This window comes from Pleurodeles waltl, chromosome 4_2 (genome assembly GCF_031143425.1).
Source record: "Pleurodeles waltl isolate 20211129_DDA chromosome 4_2, aPleWal1.hap1.20221129, whole genome shotgun sequence".
Classification (NCBI taxonomy): domain Eukaryota; kingdom Metazoa; phylum Chordata; class Amphibia; order Caudata; family Salamandridae; genus Pleurodeles; species Pleurodeles waltl.
In genome coordinates this window covers 575,523,199-575,546,034 of record NC_090443.1, presented here as the reverse complement: position 1 = coordinate 575,546,034, position 22,836 = coordinate 575,523,199, and positions in this window count along the sequence as shown.

Here is a 22,836-nt window from a genome sequence, read left to right as displayed (position 1 = left end):
AAAAAAAATGGGATGTGTCCACGTTGCGTTTTGGGGCGTTTCCTGTTGCGGGCGCTAGGCCTACCCACACAAGTGAGGTATCATTTTTATCGGGAGACTTGGGGAAACATGGATTAGCAAAACAAGTGTTATTGCCCCTTGTCTTTCTCTACATTTTTTCCTTCCAAATATAGGAGAGTGTGTAAAAAAGACATCTATTTGAGAAATGCCCTGTAATTCACATGCTAGTATGGTCACCCCGGAATTCAGAGATGTGCAAATAACCACTGCTCCTCAACACCTTATCTTGTGCCCTTTTTGGAAATACAAAGGTTTTCTTGATAGCAATTTTTTACTCTTTATATTTCAGCAAATGAATTGCTGTATTCCCGGTATAGAATGAAAACGCACTGCAGGGTGCAGCTCATTTATTGGCTCTGGGTTCCTCGGGTTCTTAAAGAACCTACAAGCCCTATATATACCAGCAACCAGAGGAGTCCAGCAGACGTAACGGTATATTGCTTTCGATAATCTGACATTGCAGGGAAAAGTTACAGAGTAAAACGTAGAGAAAAAGTTATGTTTTTTTCACCTCAATTTCAATATTTTTCTTTTTCAGTTGTTATTTTCTGTAGGAAACCCTTGTAGGATCTACACAAATGACCCCTTGCTGAATTCAGAATTTCGTCTGCTTTTCAGAAATGTTTAGGTGTCTGGGATCCAGCATTGGTTTCATGCCCATTTCTGTCACTGACTGGAAGGAGGCTGGGGTATGTCCCAGTAAAATGCCAAAATTGTGTTGAAAAATGGGGTTTTCTGATTCAAGTCTGCCTGTTCCTGAAAGCTGGGAAGCTGCTGAGTTTAGCACCACAAACCCTTTGTTGATGCCATTTTCAGGGGAAAAACCACAAGCCTTCTTCTGCAGCCCTTTTTTCCAATTTTTTTGAAAAAAACGAAAATTTCAATGTATTTTGGCTAATTTCTTGACCTCCTTCAGGGGAACCCACAAAGTCTGGGTACCTCTAGAATCCCTAGGATGTTGGAAATAAAGGACGCAAATTTGGCTTGGTTAGCTTATGTGGACAAAAAGTTATGAGGGCCTAAGCGCAAACTGCCCCAAATAGGAAAAAAAAGGCCTGGCACAGGAGGGGGAAAAGGCCTGGCAGCGAAGGGGTTAAAGAATTATGACTGCAATTAATTCTATCAAACGTCCATTTATTGAATTACTTAATCTGTTTTTAAATCTGTTAAATCTTTCATCACATGGAACTTATGTTGTATGTTGCTCTGATGTGCTTGAACAGAGTTAAATTCGTATAAGGATTTGCTTTAAAGCAGAACCAAAAGCCATATTTACTGTATAGACAGCTACAATGATTATAATTGTCAGAACACTGTTCAGATGGCCACAAACTGGACCCAAATGTGGAGGTTGAGGCCTTTTACTGCTGATGTCACAGGGCCCAAACTATGTGGATGCTGAGCAACTGAGCTACCCTCTTTAGCAATAAGTCTCAGTAACAGCATGGTCTGGGCAGTCCAAGGCTCCCATGGAGTTGGGGGGAGGGATACAGAGGAATAAACACAGGCTCACAACTCAAAATGTGGGCAGTAGCAGCAATACATTGTTGTCCATCAAAACACTCATTTCATGATAAAAGAAGTATTTTATTTTACATCTTCCAACACAAAGAAAGAGGAAGTTCACAATACTACTACACAGTCTTCTTGAGGACTGGACTCTAATGTTTTGTAGGCAGTTCCCTGTGTCCCACTCCCTCCTCACTGTAGCGATAGTGGTTATTCCAATCCACTGTAGTAAACGTCCAGGGTGAGCCCCACTGGTAGTCCGAGTCTCAAGAGTCCACTCAGACTCCATATTAAAGTCAAAAATGTTCTATCACTGAAGCTCCATCTAGAAAACAAGTTCCAGCAGGGCCGACTGGCCCATAATCAGTCTTACCTGCATCTGCGGGACTGGAAAACCAGAGTACCTGAGCATGCCCCCTGCTGAGTGGCTGAATCATGTGAGTTATCTGCATGTGGCTTAAGCGGGTGGCTAGCCTTGCATTCCTCACATGCACTTGTGCAACCTCAGTGATAGGAGGTTCTTTGCGGCTCCTTCTGACAAGTCTTTAGTCCATCCCATGGTGGTGTGGCAGTAGTATGAAAATTCTGATACTGATCCCTTGCCCTGGTGTAGAGGTGCAGGGGTCACCAAGGATGCCTCACTCTTCCCACCGATGCCCTGACCAGGTCACATTTCTTGCTAGTCCTGAGACCCCCTCTGGCATTCGGGGATCACTGAGTCTCTACTGCACATGGTCTCTGATCCAATCGGCACAGCAGAATCCTTCATGGTGGCCCCTCCTGGCATATGTAATCACTGTCTCATCACACAAGGGCTATAGCCCATTCAGCATGGCAGTCTTCTTACCGGGGCCCGTCCTGGCATACAGGGTCACCGGCTCCTGACTTCACACAGGCTCCAGCCAGATTAGGACAGCATTTGTTAGAAATTGGGTTTCTAGTTGACAGAGGTTGCAACCTAATCAGGCAGGAACCACAGTCCTAGTCAGGGTACGTCACAAGCACACCCTAAATTAACCTGTGCTCACCTTCTGGTAGCTTGACACAGAGCAACTTAAAAGCAAATGTGTAAAGTATCCGGCAACACTTTAAAATTGTAAAACAGTGAAAACACCACACAAAAAGATACCACACCTGGTTAGAAGAATAGAACATAATCTAATAAATAAAATAAGACCAAAACAACAAAAATCCAAGAGGTGGAACTTGAGATATGAATTTTTGAAAGAATAAACTGTTAAATAGCTCTTAGAAACAAGAATCGCCAACCAGGGATATCTGGTCAAGCTGGACAAGGACAAAGTCAAACATTTAGGCCAAATGTGATGGGGCATGGGCCACCTACTGGGACCCCATTGGACCCGCTGAAAAAAAGTAACGTAATCCTGGTTGCGCCGATGTTGAAGCTGCAGGGAGCAGACCAAAGTGATGTGTCTATGATCCCCGCAGTGGAAGTGATGCATCAATCCTTCCTACACTTTACCATAGATAAGTTGATTTTCTCCACGCAACAGCAGCAATGCGTCGGCTCCGGGATGCAGTGGTTCCAAATGCGATGCACAGAGGTCAATCTGCACTGGAGAGGTGATGCATCAATTCCAATCCAAGTGAAGGGGCCGATGCACCAGTTCCGATCCTCACAGCAGGGTTGATGTGCAGATTCATATCTGCACAGTAGCAGCAATGCATTGTTTTAGCTGTAGCAAACACCTTACATCCACTTACAAGGGTCCAGTACTGGGGTGGCACCACTTGGCAGGGTAGACTTACAGGTGGCAGGGTCCAGGTGATCTGTAGCTAAGTTGGACGTCTTTTATGCCCCTGAGACTTAAATCAGGAGACCAATCAGCTTACCTTTGGAGTCACTCTGAATTCTGGGTTGGAGAGATGCAAGTCCAGTCCTTCCCACTCCCAGGCAACAATGCAGCAGGTAAAGCATGAGCCTAGCAGAGTAGCAGTCCAGCAGAGTGGCAGTCCTTGTAGCAGCACAGCAGTCCTTCTTCCTTGCAGAGTATCCACAGGTCCAGATGTTTACTGAGTTGGTGGTGTCAGAGGTCCAATACGTGTACCCAGTTTTCCCTTTGAGGTGGCAGAGTCTTCAAAGACACTTCCTACCCTGGGTCCAGACTCACTGCAGAGGGTTATGCAGCCCTTTGTGTGGGGACAGGACAAAGCCTATTCAGGTGTAAGTGTGAGGCTGTGATCAGCTCCTCCTTCCAATCACGTGCAGGATTGCCCATCAGGATGTGGATGGCCAGTCAAGTCACTCCTAAGATTGCCTTTTGTGTGGTTGTCTAGGGGAAATAATGCAAAGCCCAGTTGTCACCCACCCCAGACAAGGGATCAGAGACAGGTAGCAGGCACAAAATGGCTAAAGTAATTAAACTCCAACTTTCTAAACATTTTCAGAACTACAGTTTAGAATTTGACCTAACCATACGTTGTGATTGTAAATTGTGATGCCAGAGACACCAAACTTAAAACGTACCTGTTCCAGATTGTGAATTATAATTATAAAATGTAATAAGGTAATCCCAATGTTATCCTGTGGGAGAGATAGGCCTTGCTGTAGTGAACAACAACTTTGTGAGTTTTTCACTACCAGGACATGTAAAACTTGAAAGTACATGTCCTGGGGTGATATATTTTTAAAAAGCGAAGGTTTGGGCCTGGCAAAAGGGTTATTTTGCCAGGTTGACATGTTAGTGTAAAACTGTACACACAGGCTCTGCAATGACAGTCCTGAGGCATGGTTAAGGGGCTACGTACATGGGTGGCACAACCAGTGCTGCAGGCCCACTACTAGCATTTAATTTTACAGACCCTGGGCACACATAAGTAAATTAAATGTGCCCATTGGGGATAAGTCAATGTAACCATGTTTTAGGGGAGAGTAGATAAGCACGTTAGCTATGGTTAGCAGTGGTAAAGTGCACAATGTTCTAAAGCTAGCAATAACAAGGTCAGAAAATTGGAAGAGGAAGGCAAAGATTTGGGGGTGGCCCTGCAGAAAGGATGATTTCCAACATGACCACCCTCAAGCTTAAAGCCAAGTTAGATTAATCAGTACATTGCTGGCTCTCTATAGTAGGGGGACTTGTCAGTTCTATGCCTCTCTATCCTCAATTGGATCCCTCTGTTTATACTCTTCAGAGACACTGAACTGATCCATGGTAAAACCTTCTTCTCATTTTTGGATCCTATCCTTAATTTATTCACAGATGCACCCGAGTAGGCAGACAGTACCACCTTGGCAAAACAAAGTGATGTGACCAAACCATTCAATGCCTACTGGAGTAGTCAAAAAATATACCCAGGATTGGATGGTGAGCTTCTGGCTGTCCATTAATTTTTAGCAATACTTCTGTAGGTGATGTTGCCTCACTCAGTTAGGAGACCAGCAGGCCTTGGCCCCCAGCCTAGGTCACAGGCAAAAGTCTTGCAGAGCTTCTCCACCATGCACAGTTCTACTGGCTGCTTGACAGGTGACAGTTTTTGTGGTCTCAAGCTCCCCTTCTTATAGCCCAATTCCAGACACCTAATGTGACTTAGAATCTGGGCCTTTAAAGTATATGTTGGGGGTCTGCTTCCTTGTAAGTGCCCACTCCTTTGCCATCTCTTCCTCTTGATAGTAGTTTGTGACAGCAGGAGTGACTTCAAATATGACAGCCCCACAACTCAGGCCATTACATTGACTACAGTTTACACCTGGATGTTAGCCACAGTGAAATGTGTATCCAAGGTTTAACCCAGGGTCACAGACCGTCTCTTCATGATTCTCTTACCAGCCCCATCTCTTTCATGAGGTGTGCCTAGGCCCCTTCCATGTGACCTCTTTCTGAATCAAAGAGCCCCCGATGAAATTTACTGAGTTAGCCTGGCTCTCTCTTCTCCAGTGTGTCCCACCCAGCTTGAAGGAATGGAGCAATACAGAAATCAGTCTGGGGAATTCCTCTCTCTCCTCTCCTCATGATTCACCATGCACTACTGTGTTTCTCAAAATGAAAGTCAGAGTCCTCCATGTATTTTACCATTTACAGGTGCACATACAATCAGCACATGCATTTTACATACATGCATCACGCTACGCTGTATCCTTATGTACTGTACCACTCACTGGCACACATGCACTCAGCACATACATTTAGCATTCACTCAGTGCACAGCACTACATCCTTCCTACATTGCACCACTCACAGGGACACATGCCCCCAGCACATGCATTTAACGTGCACACACTGCACAATACTGCATTATTTATGTGTTGACATACATGCACTCTGCGTAGGTACACAACTGATGTGCTGTGCAGCACTTCACGCCCAACCGATTTAGGCCCAGGGTGAGTTAAACACAAAGCAGCAGAACTTTAACTGAGTGAGCCTGCAGGCTTCATTCCACTGAAACAGTTTAAAAAACACCTGTTCTCTTTTATTGATTACTGCATGGTGTGTTGCCACCAACACACTCGTGCTGCTCAACTTCCTAAAGGCAATAGCCTTTCACCGCTATAACAGCAGTGCTTTGGGCACTCCTCACATTCCAACAAGAGTGTAATCCCGAGAGACAGGTATAGTAAAGTGGAATATTATGTAGTGAGGCTCACTATGCAATGCAATCAACATACCCCAAAGTGGTTCCTTTGGATTCACACTAATGCATCCTTAGTTCCGTCCTGGTAGTGTGGCAAAGAGCAATCAGAGTACCAACATGGACAAACAGTAAGTAAACGACACAATTCGAAAGAAATCCAACACCAATTTATAAAAAGAGAGCAGATTTTGATATTATTTTAGACAGCAAAATGAAATCAATCAGCTACATATACCGGAGTTATTGATTTTAGAGTGACAAATAAATTTGTACTTTGCAAGCTGTCAAACCTTATCATTGCAGTCAATGGTAAAAGTCATTAGTGGCACTCGGCCACTTGCAAGGTGAGTTCAGGGGAACCTGCTTGAAGTGAAGGAAAGTGATGCAAGTCCCAGGACCAAGCTCCAACAGTCAGATCAATTTTACTTGGCTCCTCAGGCCTGGTGCAGAGTTGTTCTGGCTGCTGCGGGTGCTGAAAAATCCCACTTGTGACACTTGTTCACTTGCAGATTGAGTTCAGGGGAGCCCACTACGGTTAAGCTTGTGTGGGTCCCTGGACCAGGATTCACCAGGCAAAACAACTCTACATTTCTCGGTGAATTAGGTGCAGAGGTGTGCTTGGCTATCCTTTGTGTTGAACAGGAGCTGCAGGTGCTGGTTTGGCCACTGGGATGGTGCTGGATAGTAAATCAGATGCAAGCCCTCAATAACGGAAACACATCGCTTGGAGAGTTCAGGAGAAAGCACTAGTTACTGAAGGTCAGGACTTTCCTAGAAGCCACTAGACCATTTACTCTTGGACGATCCTTCAGTGGGCCTGGTGGTAAGTAACTCCTTGGCTCTGGGAGTGTGGTTTCTATCTGCAGGCTGCAGGGGACTAGTGCCTTTAGCCCAAGGGATTTCAGGCATTGCCTTTTGGTTGCAGAAGGGTCCTCCTTCATTTTAGAACTGGTCTCTGGTCCTGGATGAGTTGTTGTGCAGGTGCAGTGTGGCTGCTAGAGGTGCAAAGTTTTGTGCTCTTTTCTTTGTGGCATGCTGGAGATGCAGACTCGGGTCTCTTCTTTGCCCTTGGTTGCAGTTCAGAGTAGCGACAAGTGTCCAATGGGCTAAGAGTCCCTGGGCCTAACCCACCCCTAGGGTCTGTTTCACCTTTCCTACCCAGAACCCTCCATTTTGCCACTTTCCAAGATGCCAAAACTCATCCTCAGCTGTACAAACCAGACAGCCCATCCTAAAGATGTAGCCAGCCTTCTGGGGGTGTATGCATCCAGACTACCTAATTTTTCCACCTGTCTGGTTGCAAATGTGCCTGGGGGGAGGATGATGGCTTTGTCCTCCTCTGGGGGTCATCTTACTTGCATATCAGAAGCGGCGTGCCATTTGAAACTCACCGCCTTAATGTGCCACTTCACTAGCCTTTCCTGCAAGGAAGTGAGGTGACACCTCCGACCCAAGAAGGCCTTTGTTTCTGACTACCTGGAGGGTCCACACCTCCTTGCGGGGGTTCAGAATCCTGTCTTGGTGGCAGCAGCTGCAGGTTGTCAGCCGTGGCACAGGAAATGGGGAAACCAGGTAAGTAACTTCCAAGGTAGCCACCTGGGTGTATGTCACATTAAATATGACTGTGGATTCGAGTTAGATTTAATGATAATGAGACAAATTGTTTGATATCAAATATGACACACTTTGTTGGGACCATAATGGATTTGGCATTCTTGGTGGTCAATGTTATCCTATTGACCGCTGATTACTTATAGTAGTCTGTAATAGAAAGGCTACTCTAGGGACATATATGCTTGCACATATATGTCCACAATTTTAATAAAATGCACCCTGCCTCCTGGGACTGTGAGGCCTACCTTAGGAGTGACTGGCATACATTAAAGCAGTGCTTTCACATTGCCACACATGGTGTTGGCAATGGTGAGTTCAAGCAGTTTACACTGCTTCTGCAGTCTGCAATTGTAGGCTTGCTGACCTTGGTTTACATGGTTCACTCAGGGTGGCACAGTCAGTGCTTTATGCCCTGGTGTCCCCTTTCACACCCATGCCCTGGGTACCACTGTTGCTGTACGTTAGAGATTTATAAGTTGGTTAGTGTCTTTGCCAATTTGGGATGCCAACTTGCACATATCGAGTTTAAGGAGAGAGCACTGGCACTGGTGCCTGGTTACCAGACCCCAGCGCACTGTCAGTCAAAATCAGCAACTAGTAGTCCAAATGTGGACAAAAGGTGTGGTGAGGGTAACCTGCAAAAAACTGTTTTCCTACAACAGGCCCATGTCATGGTACACACACATGATCTGCATTTGCCTATGGCAAATAAATCTGCATTAGGGATCCAGACATCAGTTCCTTTGGAATACGCAGGGCAGGGGTTCACTTCTATTACCATGAAGAGGACCTTTCCATCCTAGTAATAATGCTATGGCATATGAGAAGCCCAATCTGATTGAGACAGTTAAATGTACCATAAAATATGCAACACTCAGACTTGGACTGATAATTCTACTTGAGTTGACATGGCATCAAGTATGTGTGCCTTGAGTTCTCGTGATGTGCTCAAATTCTCAAAGGATTTCATTTCAGCAATTATTTTAGATAAGCCATATACTAAGTGTAGTTTTATCTTATTGGGCTGTGGCATTCCCTTTTTTGTGCTATGGTCTTCTAAGAAGTTTTATGTTTCTTTTAAATGAGGCAATGGAGGAGAGGATCCCTTTCCACTGAGAACATATATTTTGTACTTTATACTGTTATGTGGGGTGTACAAAGAACTTTGTTTAGCCCAGAAAAAAATGAACAGGGCTTCACGCTCCAGTGAGTTGCCATCCCAGTTCAGACTCAAGACAGACATTAGGCCTGACCAGCCATGGGGGAAGCATAAAAGTTGCTGTGTTATCTCAGAAGTCACTACAAGAAATCACACTCTGGGACTTATGGCCATTGAATGAGATAGACAGTTCTGGGTGTGAGACGTGACAGCAGACCTACAGACACCTGGCTCTGAGCAACACAGCAACACCAGGAACATTTCCATTGTCAAGCATTGCTCTATTTAGAACATATTCCATACCATTGTGTTTTGCTGGAGAAGATTTTTTAAGCAAGCATTGGCATAGCCAATAGGTCTGGGTTTGCCAGTGCCTGTCATCTGTCAGCATTTGGCAATTTTTGTTTTGTCATGGCTTTTGCAAAACTTTATTGTTTTGGGAAGCCGTTGGGAGATTGTCAATCTAAAATAGTTGACTAATGATGCAGTAACTCTTAGTCAAGTCAGCCAACGGCTGAAATACGGTGTTGCACTGCCCCTTAATGGTTGCTCAAGTGCGAAGGAGAAAAATGTGAATGAAACAACCACAGATGAATGGATGAAGTTTAGTTGAAAACCCCTATAACTAACTATGTTATTTACATAATTTTGGTAAAATCAAAAGGCTTTGGCTAACAGAGACCTAAAAAAGCCAGTCGCTGTGCCTTTGGATGTTGGCCTCTTGCCTTTATGAAAGAAAGAAAGAAAGAAAGAAAGAAAGAAAGAAAGAAAGAGAGAAAGAAAGAAAGAAAGAAAGAAAGAAAGAAAGAAAGAAATGGAGGGCAATAACAAGGAATGAAAACACAAGAATGAAAGAAGAAATGAAAGAAGGTAAGTGAAAGGGTAGAAAGACAGACAGAAAGAAGGAAAGAAGAATAGAAAGCAAAAAGAAGGAATGAAATCAAGAAAGACGTAATGAATTAATGAAATCAGGAGAAAAAAAGAGAAAGCAAAAAAGAAAGAAAGAAAGAGAGAGAAAATGTCAAAGAAAAAGAAAGAAGAGAGAAAGACAAAAGTGAAAGAAGGAAAGGAAAAAGGAATGAAATCAAGAAAGAGTGAATAAAATCAAGAAAGAAAGCAGGTAAGAGACAAAGCTAGAAATATGGAAGACAGGAATGAAACAAAGAAGGCAAGAGAAGGAAAGAAAGAATGAAAGAAAAAAGTAACTAAGAAAAAAGGAAAGATTGAAAGAAGTAATTAAATAAAAGGAAAAGCAAGAAAAAGAGGGAGTGAAAGAAAAACGAAAGCTAAAAAGGGGAAAATGAATAAAAGAAGAAGGAAAAAAAGGAAAGTAGGAAAGGAGGAACAGAGGACTGAAATTAATGAAATAAAAAGCACAGAAGGAATGAAAGGAAACAGAAAGAAGGTAATAAGCAATGAAAGAAAAAATGAAAGCAAGAAAGAAGAAAATAAATAATGAAAGAAAAATAAATTAAAGAATGAATGAAAAAATAAAGAGGAATGAAAGAATGAATGTAAAGAAAGAACGCAAGAAAGAAGGAAAGAAAGAAGACAATAAAAAAGTGTTACAAGTGCTGCAAAATAAACACCGCAAAAGACAACGTTTATTAAAGAACCAATTCAGTCCATAATAAACCTGTTCTGAAGAATTGTGCACTTATGAATTCACCTGTATCATACTGAAGCGAATACATAAAAGTTTCAAATAGATGCAATCTGTTATGTGCTGAGATACTAGCATTCCAGCAGTAATCAAAGGATGCTCCAAAAGGAATTTACAACAGCACTGGTAGAATACAGGAACTGATAAAGTGTGGAATGTGACCTACACTCACATATCTAAGTAATACTTAAAAAAAACATTCTTACAGAAAGGAAGGACCTTGTTTGCAGATGTGCTCCTTCTGAAAGATCAAAATGCAGTCAAGGAAATTGAATTTACACAGTGGCCGCAGTAAAACTGGCACCCTGCCCCATATTCTATGCTGTAGTGGGCGGATGCAAAATGTGAATGACACACACCAACAGACCAATGGATGGAAATAGCTGGCTTAAACACTCTAATGCCAGACCTAAAAATAAGCATTTGCAATGCAATGGGTTTCGTATTTGCTCCCCTTAGAAGTATTAGCACTGGTAAACTCCTAACCAGACTTTTCTTGCCACATAAATTGAAAATGAAAAGTAATACAGTGTCACATAAACGAGCCGATTCATCAGCGTGAAGCAGCACACAAAAGGAAAAAGAAGTTCGCTCACAGTCACACGTATCGGCAAAAGTGTAATTAGCCATGTAACGGGGCGATGTCCAAGTCGGTAACTAAAACGCCCCAAGGAGGGACACACGTAACGCATCTACCAACGAAAATAAAGGATTTTTGAAGGGCAAGCCCATGAACAAGTGATAGTGATGGGCTTGCAGTGGGCGTAGTTAAAAGCTCAGATACATACCAACACGTTGGAAAAGCAGCACTTGCGCGCTGCTATGCTCGACCTAACGATGCAAAGTTTTGAACTGGTTAGCTTCTAATCTCACCAACCTACTCTTATTGCACCCACTGGGCATTTCTTGCAACTACTGTCCTCTCCAGAAAGCCTCTAACTATTATCTGACAAAATTGCCACACGTCAAATGAGCAATACAAAAGAGTAACTTACAACATATTCCAATGCTGTACGGTCTTGGACATTACAAAGGAGTACTCTTTCTCTACAGTGGCAAACCAGTTACATCTCTCCTAGGGGCAGATTTATACTTTTTGATGCAAACCTGCGTTAGTGCAGGTTTGCTTCAAAAAATATAGTGCCGGCTAGTGCCATTCCATGATGCCGGCCGGGCGCCATATTTATGGAATTCCGCTAGTTGGCGCTAAGGCCCTGTTAGCGTCCTTGTAAAGGACACTAACAGGGCCGGGGAGGCGTAGGGGGAACTGGGGTTGTGTGCCAAATTATGGCACTACACTATTTAGAGGCAAAACAATTGCCTCTAGGCAGTGTAGTGACATTTTCTGGCACACAAGCCCCATGGACATGGCTCCTGTGTTAGTAAAGACAGGAGCCATGCCCACCACGCCAGTGGCCATGCCAGGGGACAGATGTCCCCAGGGCATGGGCTTTGGGGCCAGCACCCTGCAGGGGGCCCCAAGTCAGGGCCCCCGAGCGGTGTTTGGCAAAAATAAAATACTCACCCATACTTACCTTGGATGTGTCCGCCACCCTTAGGTGACCTCCTGGTGTGGGTAGGGGTGGGTGGGGGTGCCCCTAGGGAAAGGGAAGGGCACCTGTGGGCAATTTCCATGGTCTACGATCATGGAAATCTGCCTACAGATCCCCTTACACCTGCCTAGCAAGCTTAGCGCCATTATTTAAGGCCCCCATCCCCCATGCTGGATTTTAGCACAGGGGATAAATATGGTGCAAAGGCCATGTCGTCCTTTTCTGGACGGGAACGCCTACCTTGCATCTCATTGATGCAAGGTAGGTTTTCCCCTCCAGAAAATGACGTAAAATCCTTTACTTTGGCGCTAGACATGTCTAGCTCCAAAGTATAAATATGGAGTTAGGTTTGCACTGAATTAGCGTAAAAAAAAAATGATGCTAATTCAGCCCAAACCGAGTATAAATATAGGCCGTAGTTTGCCATTATGTAGAGCCTTCCAATCAGGATGACTTCCCTGTGGTCAATCCAGTGCTTAAAGCCGCTCTCAGCCAATGGACTGCTTAGCCAGTCCAGCCCGATGATTTGTCATCAACATCTGCAAACCGTATTTCGAGCATTTTGATTGACCTGTGGCAGGTTGGGTATCTAGGCACCACTATAGGTTCTAGGTATGAATGTGCAAGGTTAAACGTTTAGCAAACGATATGGCTTTTGTGCTAATCTGTGCGTATGAAGAATGTCGGGCTGGTGTTGATGTGTTTAGCTTGAGACTCCGTCATGTAGGAAGTTGACATGCAAGTGGTCGCCCTGTACTTCCTGAACTGAGAATGGCCATGCACTTCCTCCATTGCTGTTCAATTAATGTTGTGTGGACAGTTTTTGTTTTTTATTTTATTTTCCACTGTAATACACATGGCTCTGCATTTTGTTGTTTTAGTGGTTACCTCACCACCACCAACAAAATAGTTTGGAGTCAAGGTAAGACCCAGAAGTGTGCAAAAAATTAATTTAGCTGAGAGTTTTGCAAAAATGACAAACTTCACACAACATGAAATTTGCGAAATACAAAACGATACCTGCAGTTTTAAATTGCTACAAAAGATTCATTTTTTTCTGAAGAATTTTTCAGAAAAACGTTTTGCAAAACAATTTCCCCATTATAAGTGTTCTTCTACTGCTTGTATTTTTCCCTTGAAAAGGGTTTGATTTAGCAGAGGTGCTTTCCCACTGTTTTTAAACCTCACAAACTTTGTGAAGTTCACAGACTGTGTATAGTGTGCAGTAAAGACATATTTCGTGAACTTCACATACATACAAAATCTATCTACATTTGCACGCTCCTAGTAGGTGCAACACCACTGGACAGTTGGGTGTTTGTCGTACGTTGTAAAATTAATAGGAATCTGATTTCTTTCAGTATGAATTTTTTGTATTACTGGTTTTGGGAAAGAAATTCGTGTTTCCATACTATAAAGAACACTAGATGAGGCTTAACTCCATAAACCAACAAAACAAACAGTAATCTTTAAAAATACAAATGACTGATCAGAATTTCTGAGGAAGGAAGAAGGGGGTAGACGAAGACCACCCAGTTTATTGCGATTTTTCCAATAATCAGGAAAGAATCCTCAAATCCTCTTTTTTTGTAAAAAAACTGGCGCATTGTGCTAAAAACCTGTGGATCAACGACAGAAATCCTGAGAGATCTGCCTTCTCCAACCTTCTTTTTTTTCCTTCTTCCTCCTCCACTACTCTGTATTGCAGCTCCAAGGCTGGCAGAAAAATGCCACGGGGGGCTGCTCTACACGGCTGCATTATGGAGAAGACAATACAGAAGGACATAGAAGACAGAGTTTGTGATGTTCATGATTGGTAATGTGGGGCAGTACGATGTCGTTCTTTTTTGAGTTCTTGGGATTTCAGGACCAGGGGTAGCTCCTTCGCAATGACCAAGGAGCATCACCCCCCTGGCTAAGAGCCAGCAGCTGAAAAATAAACCAGTAGTTTACTATTGTTTTATTTTTCAGCTGCTGGCTCAACCAGCATGTGCAGGGAGGGGTGGGGCTGGGCCATGGTAGGGGGAATCGGGAGGAGGAGTGGAGTGCACTAAGTGCACATGTCTGTTTGGCCGACCGTCTTTGCCTGGCCAAATTGACATGCACACATAGGTTTCTCCTACAGCCGGGCTGGAGAAACTGCACTGACTCCCATGCAGTGCCTGAATGGCAGACCAAGCCACTCAGACCAGTCCTGGCACTGCTCTCCTGCTAGGTATAGCATGAGAGCAGCACCAGGATTGCTGGTGAGCCTATGCTAATGTCCCAGGGATTGCTGGGAAACCAACACCGTTGAGGAGAGAGGAGCAAGGCAGCCGGCAGCGGACAAGCCCATTTTTTTAAAATTATTTTTTATTTTACTGTTTTCACTTCTTCGTCCCCATGACCACCTGCCCCTGTCTCCCCCTTGAGATTTGTGGCAGCTGCCACTGATCAGGACACCGCATGTCGGTCTTTTTAGGGATGAGCCTGAGAGTGCATGGGCTACCGCCTGCGTCTCACTTGCGAGACTGTTGTGTACAGTAAAGGGCTTCGAGCCTGCCTGTCGCTTACCATTTGTTGGTTTACATGGCACTCTTCTTTACAGCCTCTTAATCCATCACTGCCGGGCTAGCATCTTTTCCATTGTACTGTGCAGAGCAGTGACCAAGCACAAAGTGATTGAACTTAATCAGTGCCTGCCCACTGCTCCCGATGTGATTGAGGTACTATTTTGTTCATTTTAAATTCTACTTCCCTGCAAACAGCAGGCATGTGACTGTCAAAATCATGCCCAGTAGGACAAACAAAAATGCAAAGTTTTATTTTTTATATCAAACTTTCTTTTATTTTGCCAAGTTGTCTTTTCTCACTTTGCACTCATGTTTTCTTCAGTTTTTGCTTGTGGGCGCCGTTCTCTAGAGATGACAATTATCTTGTTCTAAATATTGCAAAGTGACATTGTTTCTTTATTGTGTTTAATTTCTGAAATGATGCGTTAACATATATTTGGCAGTACACCTGACAACAATCCGCCCCACCAACCCACCCCTCTCCAATCATATCTGCCCCCACTCCAGTTCCCCTGCTCCGATCCAAAATAGAATACACCTTTCCAAAACAATCTGCCCACTCCAATCCAAAACAATCTGACCTACTCCAATCCAAACTAATATACCCCACTCCAGTCCAAAACAATATGCCCCACTGCCATCCACTCCACTCCAATCTGCCCCACTCCAATCCAAAACAATCTACCCCACTCCAATTTGCCCAATCCAAAACAATTTGCCCCACCGCAATCTGCTGCACTCCAATCCAAAACAATCTGCCCCACTCCAATCCAAAACAATCTGTAGGAACTTGAATCCACCCCACTCCAATCCAAAACAATCTGTCCTACTACTATCCGCCCCACTTCAGCCTGCCCAATTCCAATCCAAAACAATCTGTCCCACTCCAATCTTCTCCACTCCAATCCAAAACAATACGCCTCACTCCAATGCTATCCACCTCAACCCAATCCAATCCACCCCACCATATCCCAATTTACCCCACTCCAATCCACCCCACTGTCATCAAGTCCATCCCAGTGCAACCCAATCCAATCCACCCCACTCCAATCCACCATAATACAATCTGCCCCACTCCAATCTACCCCACTTCAGTCTTCCCCACTCCAGTCCAAAACAATCCAGCCCACTCTAGTCATCCCACTTGAATTCAAAACAATCTGTCTCACTCCAAACCGCCCCTCTCCAATCTGTCCCACTCCAGTCCCTTTCAATCTGCCCAACTTCAATCTGCCCCACGTTAATCCAAAACAACCTTCTGCACTCCGACCTGTCCCACTCAAACCTGCCCCACTCCACCCTGCCTCCCGCCAGCCACAAACAACCCACTCCAATCCAGTCTGCCCCACTCCAATTTGCCCCACTCCAATCCACTCCATCTGAATTCACCCCACTCCAATCCACCACAATCCACCCCACTACAATCGAGTACACCCCACACCAATCCAACTCTCACCAATTCAATCCACCCCAATCCAGCCCAGTCCAGTCTACTCCACTTCAGTCCAATATATATCACCCCAATCCAATCCAATCCACCCCAACTCAATCCAATCCACTCCACTCCAGTCCAACCACTCCAGTTCGATCCACCCCTCTCCACTCCAGTCCAACCATTCCAGTTCGATCTACACCTCTCCAATCCACTCCAAACCAACCCACACCACTCCAATCCATCTCACCCCACTCCAAACCAACCCACCCTACCTCCATACAACCCACACCACTCCAATCCAATAAACCAGTCCACCAATTCAAGTCCAATTCACCACCATCACCCCAGTCCATTCTACTCAATGCAATCCACTTTAACCCACCAACTCCTGTCTATTCCAGTCCACATTAATCCATCCTACTCCTGTCCAATCCACCCCATTACACTCCAATCAATCCCAATCCACTCTAGTCCAATCCTCCCAATCCACTACACTCCAACCCACCCACCTTCACTCCAGTTCACCCCACTCCAGTTCACCCACCCAATCCAATCCACCCCACTCCAATTCAATCCACCCACCCTATCTAATCCACCCCACCCTAATCCACCCCACTCAATCCAATCCACCTCATGTCAGTCCATTCCACCCCAGTCTGATCCACCCCAATCTGATCTACATTAATCTGATCCACCCCAATCTGAGCCACACAAATCTGATCCACCCCACTCCAGTCCCTCCACACCAGTCCATGCCACTCTAAACCAATTTGTTCCACACCACCTCAATCCGATCCAGTCCATTTCACACCACTCCAATCCAATTCACCCCATCCAGTCTACCCCACCCCAATTCACCCCATCCTATTTCAATCCACTTCACTCCATTCCAATCCACCTCACTCCACCCCAATCCACCCCAATCTATTCCAATCCACTCCAATCTAATCCAATTTACCCCACCCCATCCCAGTTCATTCCACTGCATTCCAATCCAATTCATCCAGCCTACCCCACTGCAATCCACCTCACTCCAATCCAGTCCAATTGAATCCAATCCATGCCACACCAATCCAATCGTCCCCAATCCAGTCCACCCCACTGCAATCCATCCTACGACAATCAATTCCACCCCACCCCTACCTATCACAGTTCAGTCCAACCACTCCAGTCCAATCCATCCACCTTACCCCACTCCAATCCACTCACCCCAATGCATCCATACACCTCAATGCATTCTATTCTGCTCCAATCCACCCCAATCCAATCCAATCCAGAAAACCCCACTCCAATCTAATCACCCCACCCCACTTCAACCCAATCCATCCCACTGCAGCCCACCACACCCCAATCCAATTCACCCAACCCCATTTCAATCCACCTCTCCCCACCTCACTCCAATCCACCGCACTCCATCCCACTCCAGGTCACCCAAACCCATCCCATTTCAGTCCATCCCACTCCAATCCAATCTATCCAGGCCACCCCACTCCAATCCCACCCACCTCACTCCAGTCCAATCCACCACACCCCAATCTCATCCACCCTCCTCCAGCCCAACCCACACCACACCACTCCAACCCAACCAATCCACCCACTTCAGTCTAACTCACACAACACCAACCCAATCTAACCAATCCACCCACTCAAGTCCAACCCACCCACATCACCCCAGACCTTTCTACTCAATAAATCCACTTTAATCCACCCCACTCATGTCCATTCCAGTCCACATTAATCCACCATACTCCAGTCCAATCTACCTCACTCCAATCCAATCCAACCCACTTCAGTCCAATCCACCCCAATCTACTCAAGTCCAATCCTCCCAATCCACTACACTCCACTCCAGTTCACCCCACCCCACTCCAATTCACCCACCCTATCTATTCCACCACAGTCCAATCCACCATACTCGATCCAATCCACCACACTCAATCAATCCACCCATCCCAATCCACCCATCCCAATCCACCCCACCCTAATCCACCACACTCAATCCAATCTACCCAACTCAATCCAATCCACCAGTCCACTCCACCCCAATGTGATTCACCTCACTGTGATCCACCCCAAACTGATCCACCTCAATCTGATCCAACCAATCTGATCCACTACCTCTAGCCCCCCACACCAGTCCACCCCACTCTAATCCAATTCACTCCACACCACCCTAATCCATTCCATTCCACACCAATCCAATCAATCCCCTGCACCCAGTTCATCCCACCCCAATCCACCACACCCTATTTCAATTCACTTCACCCCATTCTAATCCACCTCACCTCACCCCACCCCAATCAACCATAATCTACTCCAATCCACCCCAACCCACCCTAATCCAATCCACCACACCCCATCCCAGTTCAGTATGCTTCACTTCAATCCGATCCATCAGGCCTAACCCACTCTAATCCACCCCACTCCAATTCAATACACCCAATCCAATCCACCCCACACCAATCCAATTCACTCCAGCCCAGCCCACCCCACTGCAATCCATCCTATCCCAATCCATTCCACCCCACCTCTACCTGTCCCAGTTCAATCGAACGACTGTAGTCCAATTCATCTTCCTATCCCACTCCAGTCTACTACACATCAATGCATTCCATTCTGCTCCAATCCACCCAAATCCAATCCGACACACCGTACTCAAATCAAACCCACCTCACCGTACCTTAACCCAATCCATTCCCCTCCACCCCACTCCTATCCAATTTACCCCACTCCTATCCAATCCACCCCAGTTTTATCACTCCAATCCAAACCACCAATCCTAATTCTATCTACTCCATCCCACTCCAATCCACCCCAATCCCATCCACCTCACCCCATTTCAATCCACCCCACTCCAATCCACTCCACACCAATCCACCCCACTCAATCCACACCACTCTACCCCAATCCAAACCACCTCACTCTACTTCAGTCAACCCCACTACCTCAGTCCACTTCAACCCACTCCACCCTATTCCACCCCACTGTAATCTACAAAATACTCTGTCACTGAACCCCTGAAATCTACTCCCTTCTATTTAACTCTGCGATACTCTACTCCCTAACTCCACTCTACAACACTCATACAAATCCACTCCCTGACACTCTGCGCCCCTATTCCACTTTGACACTCCAAGCTACTAACATTTAGCCATGCTGGACAGCAGCCACTCTAATGTACAACATGTTAAAACACATTGCCAAAGCCAATAGCTCTTGTATAGGTGAGACCTATTGGCTTTGCCAGTGCTTATTTGAGATGTAGTATGGCAAAATGGGATCTATTTAATGGTTAGGGAATGACTGTATGGCGGCGATGGGTTCTCTCAGAGGGACGTGGATGGCAGAATGACAGAAATGTGGTCGGTTTTCGGAGCGTTGTCAGTCAGGCATATTGTCTATTTTAAGGGTAGTATTGGCAGGAAACTTGTGTTTGTAATCGCTTGATTTGTCTCTCGCATCCATATAGGTATCCATCAAAAGAAGGAGATTTGGAGAGTCATCGCCCAGGAGGTGCAGACCCTGGGGTTCCAAAGCCGGCAAAGTGCCCACTGTTGCAAGAGGTGGAAAGACCTGAGGTGCTGGGCCAGAAGATCTCAGAGATTCAGATAGGGCTGTCCTCCCACTGTGGGCGGGCACACCATGAAGCATGATCCCCCTAGGGGCCCGCATTCTGGCAGTAGCATACCCAGACCTTGATGAGCATTTGCAGGGAGCACAGCAGCCACAATGAGTACAGGACATATTACTGCCTGTCACACAGCCAAGTTAATGTGTTAGGTTCTGACATCTCCTCCTGATGACTGGGGATGGACCATGTGTGACACACAAGATGAGTAACTGTTTGTGTAGATATGTAATTTGGTGCATATTGATGTGCCTTGCCTAGTAGCCCAGGGACCTAGATCACAACTGAGTACAATCCACAAAACAATTGCTCTCCGAGGACAACACATTGCTTTGTACAGTGATCAATCAAGGCAGGTTTGTTGTTGTAGTGGGTCTAAATTCGACACAACAGACCACTCCTCCTCAGTGTTACAGTCCAAAGAAAAAGAAGTGATGGATCACTGTCCTCAGCCATGAGTAAATTGGCATCTGCTCCCAAGAGGCCACTTGTTTTCAGTGTGTGATGAGTGCTGGTGCCTCACTACTGTCTGACATGTGAAGGTGGCATCACACATGTGCAAGAGCATACATTGTTCTTTGGGTACAGCTACAGATCAAAACTTTCCCTTGGTAAGTGGGGAATGTCCATTGACATGATTTATGTCCCTGTTTCACTGTTGCCAAAATTCCTTGTGCTGACACTTTAGCATATGTCCCATTCTCTTTTAACAAAATGTGTACACTGCTGTTTCATGCTTCGTCTACCTGTGTTCACAGGAAGATTTCTATATTCCCTCACATATAGTTGCATGCCAACCTGTCTTTGGAATTGGACATATGCAATGGGGTTACGTTATATGTGGTGCCACAGGCAGTAGTGTGTCACCATTGATTGTTGGCTCACACATACTCTCACCCGTCATTGCATGTCATTTGGCATGTACAACTTCAGTATCAATGAGAGCTATGACATGTCGGACTAGAGTTTTTACACACAATTGCCATTTCCATGCCATTGATGTGGCATCAAGTGGCAAAGTGCACTGCACATGTTAAATGGGAAAGATTTGTTGCCTCACTGTTGGCTCACATGATGGAGTGACTTGCAGTTTTTTTGGAATCACATGTGGTTGAATGGAACCATTCATCCACGGACATCTGGGTTTGCAGGACCAAAATGGAGACAGTGATGTAGCTTCCCATTGGGCAACATGTCCAAGGCCTTCTACAAGTTCTTGTAAATCCCTGGGCCTCTCCAATATACAAAGAACTAATGGCTTCTACTGATGCAACCAGAGTTAGTCATTGTAAGGTACTGATGCAACCAGAGTTAGTCATTGTAAGGGGTGCCATATAGTAGTGGTGATTTTCCTGGCGCTAGCTGTTTCATTGTTTTATGTATTTTAGCAACATTTCCCCTGTCAATTTGCACATTTTTATTACAGTGTACATTTCCATGCCAAATATGTAGTATATCTGAGCAACATTAGTACTACCTCCATGACTCCATTAGGACAATTTACACATGGTGAAGTGTGACACGAGTATTTCCATGTCACCTTCTTCAGGATACTGTACTGCTGTCAGCAACTTGGCAGGATTTGGAAAATCATTTCTTAGTGTTGTGTTATTGAGTATGTGACAATGAACTTGGCATTGGCCTACTATTGTATGACAACAGGTAACAGGTATGCTCCATGAGGCAAAGCATTGAAGGTGATATGATCTTCTACTTGTTCAATGGTTATTATTGCACAACTTCACCCATGCAATTGGAGATCTGAGACCTGATTTTTCTGTGGGCAACTGTTGACAGTTCATATGACATACATGCATATGTATGATTCATGTAGAAGCCACATTGAAGTAGTTTGTTGCTGGGGCCTACTTGACATCATGGTACTGTTTGTAAATCATAGCTTTTTTTCAGGTGTGATCAGGAACATGTGGAGACCCTTTTCCCCTTTGTATTTGGAGCATCATCCCAGGCAAGTGAAGGAGACAGGGCGAAACCAAGTGGGGAAGCATCTGGCCACGGTCATGACGCCACCGACACGGAGGGACCCAGTAGCCCGGAAGGTGAGGGGAGTGCCACCAAGTACACAGGATCAACCTCATCAACTTTAGATTCTACCTCCAGTGGCCACTCCCTAGTGGTGGGGGACCCATCAGGACCTGTTCCTGTACCATCCTTGTCCACCACCCCCAGTACTAGCACCACCCTTCCTCTTTGCTCCCCACCCAGTTGGTTATACCCACTCACCTAAGGGGGTGGGCGTCTCCTTTGCCCTAGGTACCTCAGTGCCAGCCCCTGTTACTCCTGCTGACCTGAGTGAGAAGGCTATTGACCTCCTGAGGAGTACCAGGAGGTCAATATCCTTCTGTGGGGCAGACTGCCATTGTGAACACCATCCAGGGGTTGGTAAACCAACTTCAGACAAATGGTTTCCTGGAAGACATTCATAGTGACATGTCAATCAATCAATCAATCAGGAATTTGTACAGCGCACTACTCACCCGTGAGGGTCTCAAGGTGCTGAGGAGGGGGGAGGAGAAAGGGGGAGTGTTCCTACTGCTCAAACAGCCAGGTCTTGAGAAGTTTCCTGAAGGTAAGGAGGTCTTTGGTCTGGCGCAGGTGGGTTGGAAGAGTGTTCCAGGTTTTGGTGGCAAGGTGCGAGAATGATCTACCGCTGGTTGTAGTTCTGCGCATGTGTGCGACGCTTGCAAGGGTGAGGTCGGCGGAGCAGAGATGCCAGGTCGGGGTGTAGAAGGAAAGCCGTCTGTTGAGGTATTCTGGTCCGGTGTTGTGCAGTGCTTTGTGAGCCTGGGTGAGGAGTTTGAAGGTGATTCTTTTGTTGACTGGGAGCCAGTGCAGGTTTCTCAGGTGGTCCGTGATGTGGCGGGGGATGTCCAAGATGAGGCATGCAGAGGCGTTCTGGATGCAGTGCAGCCTCTTCTGGAGTTTGGCCGTGGTTCCTGTGTAGAGGGCATTGCCGTAGTCCAGTTTGCTGCTTACGAGGGCTTGGGTGGCTGTTCTTCTGATTTCAGTGGGTATCCATTTGTAGATCTTTCGGAGCAATGAGAGGGTG